We start from the raw sequence: 4,818 nt of genomic DNA on the forward strand, positions 1-4,818 counted from the left end.
GTTAGCAAAGCAATTAAGGACCTCTTTTTCTACCAGCTAGAGAATATATAAAAAATAATAAATTACATACCACATTTTATTACAGTGAATCTCAATGTACTTCACATAAAAGAAAAAAGATAAAGAGAAGTCATGGAACTTAAAAACTGCTAAGAAGGAAATAGATGATAGGAAAACAGACCGTTTATAGTACTGGAAGCTAATAGTCTTACTGGTAGAGAAGGAATTTAAGATCTTTGAAAGGTCTCCATTGAAACTGCATGTCTGACATGATCAGGGAGGATATTCCACAAGCGAGGGGCAGAGACAGAGAAGTACAGTTACTCATAGTACATATTGTAGTTTTGTTCTTGGGACCTGCAGCAGATTAGATTGACTTGCTCTTAAAGACTGGGGAGAAGTGTTCAGTGATGTAGATGGGACCTTTAGAGCATTAAAAACCAGGAAGCAGTACTTTAAAATCCACTCTCTGGTGGATGGTGACCCAAGGGAGCTTTATTAGAATAGGGGTGGTATGGTCTAACTGCCTTGCTCTGGTGAATGCCCTGGCAGCACTGTTCTTGAGAAGTTGTAATTTAATTAATGTGCTTAAGGACAGACCACAAAGGAGAGCATTACAACAGTCCAGGGGAGATGAAATGAATTAATTTTTCAGCGTTTGTAAAACTGAGAGCAGACCTTTGTCAGGAGTTATTTTTCAAATGGAAATTTCAATGAATGATTAGACTGCAGTAACTGGTGATGGTGACCTGATCAGGTGTTCCAATCAGAATAGCCTGTTTTGGTACATGAAAACAATTGTGGTTCATCCATATCATCCATATGATTTGCTCCAGACAGCTTTTTCAATTTTTCAATGCAGTGGCAGTTTCAATGCAGTCAGGCTTGACGTTAAAAGAGTATCACCCACATAGCTGTGAAAGTTAGCTCCCCAATGTGTATGATCTGACCTAGAGGAGACAAGAAAATGAGGAACAAGATGGGCCAAATACTGACCCTTGAGGGACACTGCAAAGTCACTGGCGACATCTCTATCGGGGATCTTGTTTCCCTAATAGAGACAAAATACTGCCTGTTGGAAAGATAGGAGGAAAACCATTTCAGAGCTGTGTCTTGCAGTCCGACATAGTTCCCTCAACATCTGCAGAAGGATGTTGAGCTCCCCAGTTTTGAAGGCTGCTGAGAGATCACACAGAACAAGTATGGATGGAGATCCAGAGTCAGCAGCTGTTCACCAAGTTAGAAACTCTCACAAGAGCAGTGTAAAATCTGACTGGAATTTTTTTAAGAGTTGGTGAGAACTCAAGTGAAACTGCAGCTGAGTACCTACTGCCTTCTTGCTAATTTGAGATGAAGGGGAGGTTAGAGATAGGCTTGTAGCTGGAGAGTAGATTGAGGTCAAGGTTAGATTTCTTCAAGAGGGAAGTAACAGCAGCTGTTTTGAGCAGAGATGGGCATTACTCCAGTCTCCAGGGATTTATTAATCAGGTCTGTGATAAACTGAATCAGAACAGATAAGAAGGTTTTGAACCAAGGATCCAAGGTGCATGTTGAGTTTTTATTTTAGGAGTTCTGCTCCTAAAATATTGTATCTCACACCTGTGTACAACTGTCAACATCTCCAATGTAATTTAAAAAGTCTAAAAGAAATTAAAATCATATGATTTAGATTTAAGAAATGTGCTTGTATAAAGTAATTTACAAAAACGAATACACATAGAAATGAAAACTTCAAAATACACTGCACAAGTTTATACACATTTAAACATTGCATAAAATTTCACAATTGCATACCACTTAACTTTTTTCAATTACTAATTTTCAACTCTTCGTTAAACTGCTGTTAAAGTACTGTACTGTTTTTATTACGATCAAAGATTCCTGCCCAGCTCTAAACATTGGGCTAAATCGTTTTAATGTTACAGTAGTAACATTCTCTGGTTTACTTGGCTAAAGTCAGCTTTCATTAACAACAGTACAACTTATCTTTTATACTGTGCATGCAGGTATTCTTCAGGTTTAATTTACATATGGGATTTGGTAAAAAATACACAACTTCTTTTTAACAAAATGACAGCAAAAAACACATTTTGCTCATGAACAAAACCTGAAATGTGTATAATAAATTAGTTATGTGTAAAAAAAAAACAGTTCAATTTCTTTACAAATCCTAACAAATGCCTTGGAGCCCTATACCTAATCCAAAGAAGCCTGAAATTTGGGATGCTGCCATCATCCCATTAAGGTGGCTACCTTCTACATACTGTCCGAGATGTAGAAGATGGCATCAATGAGATCTCCAGTTTTATGAAGTGCTCGGACAGCTATGTTGCGCTCCACAGAGAGCTGAGACATAAGGACTTCGATGTCTCTCTGATCCAAGCCATCCTCACACTCTGCCTGCTCTCCAAAGGCCTGAAACAGAGCGTTTTCCTTTAAAAAGTTCAGGATGTTGTCTTTGTGAATTACTTTTCCTTTGCTTATAAGTCTCATCTTCTCCTGGGGAATTTGTAGACGGCTGGAAATCAGACTGAAGCACTCCTCCCCATTGGTCCCCTCAGAGATAACCATTGTGTGTTTAGACTTATTGTGCTTCACTTTGACTGTAACAGCATGGTCTAGCATATTCAGTCCCATAATGTTGTCTTGTTCAGAAAGTGGAGCAGGCATGGTTAACTGTGTTTCTGCACTGTGGCTTACAAAACAATCCACATCCTCTGTCAACATCTTGGAATTCCAGCAAAGTTCTTTATGAAGCGGCCAGTGCTTCAGCTGACATTCTTGTGAGCTCAAAAAAGAACAGGAAAGTATTGTCAGTTTAATATAGCAAAACAATTAAGAACTTGGAGTGGAGCCCAAATTTTTACTTTATTTGTTTTCAATATAACCTTCACTTACATATTACTTCAAAAAATGCAAAACATGAAGATATTTAATGAATCCAGGATTCTTGTGCTGTTCTAAAATAAATATATCTTCACTGCTTAATGTCTTATTATATTTTATAAGACAAACATTGTAAAGGTTTTTGTTTTAAATCCATACCATGTGACTAGTATGATATATAATTCTATATCACCAAACAGCCCACTGATGACATCATCAATATTGATTAAGGAACATCAGGTGAGACTAATAAAAAAGTGAAAATTCAAACAAGTAAAAGCTGCCTCCGATTCTGAACGCAGTTACCAGTTTAGTCCTGCTAAACAATTAAATTGTAAAATGAACATATATAACGTCATAAATTTGGTTATATCTTCCCTAGCTACAGTACATGCCGTCTGCCACGAAAAGAGAATTATATGAAGAGACGAGGCGATATTCAAAACATATACTATCAGGAAACGAAGGCTAAGTTTATGTCACGTAGTTTATCACTAGGACTTGATTCCCATTTCACTTATGAACTACAATAATTAGAAAAGTAAATAAGAAGAGAAGATAAACTTATATGTAGGTGTTGAAACAAGACAACATACTTCGCTGACCAATTACTCCAAACTAGTAAGGCTTGTCTGTTGTTACTCGGTTCTAAATTTGAAAACGCCCGATGCTATGACGCTCTCTAATAAATATTTCTACATTGCTTGCTTTTAAATTTAATGGACTTTTTCATTTCATGTAACAGAGGAAGGCAATTATTTGCTAAAAGAGAAACTGAAAGAAGCAAATGTTCCACATAACACTTGTTTGGGCAAGGCTCAGTAAACAAAGGTTTATTACAGCTGATCTCACCAGTAATATACTTTTTTGCATCTGCCACATCTCCGTACGGTACCCAGCGACTTCTCACAAACCCAACAGCACATCACTAACGACGCCATCTTCCGTAAACAACCAATAGGCTATCGTGATCTGTAAAATCTCGATTCGGTGTTTGAAAATCATTTTTTAATCGACATTCGAAAATGAAATATAATATCCTGACTATGAATAAATGGAAAAATAAATTAGTTCTATGAGGATTAAGTATACGGTCATTTAGTGGGATTTCCAAGAGATTACAAATGAAGCGAATCTGCTGGTATTGTTTGCGAATATCCTTAAATTCATGCGGCAGTTTTCGATACCGCTGTTTATCCTAACCGTTGGGACGGTTTTTGCAATCTGTTTTTAAAATCTACCGACATCTTAGTTTTACCATGACAATAAGCGCTTTAAAGTGAGCAGCAACGATTTGCTGACATTTTCCCCATTGTACAGGGCGAGTTATTTTTGAACTTGTGATCTTTCGTTAAAGTGATATCTAGGTTAAATTGTATTAATACCACATGCAGAATATGCAGACAACAATTAAAGCTAAATTCAAAATGTAATATTACTGTTACCTTTTTACTGATATTATCTGACCACTTTCACATGCCTTTTTAAAACACAGATATGACTAAAAAAATATTTGTTCGGTTACTTTTAATTACAATTTTATCGCCACGACAATATATTCCTTTTGTGTTCATTTTTAGGTATTGAACTTGAAAACAGTATACTGACCAATATGGTAATTACACAACAAATAGAGAGGAAGACAAAAGCAAACCACCTTTTTAAAGACCTCAGACGCAGAGCAAGCAGTAAATCCATTAGTCTCCATTAGATGGAGCTACAGATTACAAAATCCTTAAAAGAAACTGTTTCAAGGGAATAAGGGGGTGGAATTTTTGTGGTAGGGACGTTACTCACACGCATTCAGCCAGATTTGTAAACATTAAAGCCATTTCTCATAACATAAATGAGCATCACGTATGGCTATCTAGTCTGAGGAGAGGCAAGGAAATCTGATTTTGCAAAACAAGGTTTCATAATTAAAAACGTAAT

The 4,818-nt window shown here is 36.6% G+C and overlaps 1 long non-coding RNA gene across 1 annotated transcript; it reads right to left on the reverse strand.

Moving 5' to 3' along the window:
* Window positions 1-1,537: 1,537 nt before the first annotated feature.
* Window positions 1,538-4,534, reverse strand: LOC107077855 (uncharacterized). The gene is made up of 2 exons (XR_011190262.1): window positions 3,739-4,534; window positions 1,538-2,788 (listed from the first exon to the last, which is right to left on the reverse strand). It is a non-coding gene; the product is annotated as an uncharacterized lncRNA (long non-coding RNA).
* Window positions 4,535-4,818: the final 284 nt, after the last annotated feature.

This window comes from Lepisosteus oculatus, chromosome 8 (assembly GCF_040954835.1).
Source record: "Lepisosteus oculatus isolate fLepOcu1 chromosome 8, fLepOcu1.hap2, whole genome shotgun sequence".
NCBI classification, from domain to species: Eukaryota; Metazoa; Chordata; class Actinopteri; order Semionotiformes; family Lepisosteidae; genus Lepisosteus; species Lepisosteus oculatus.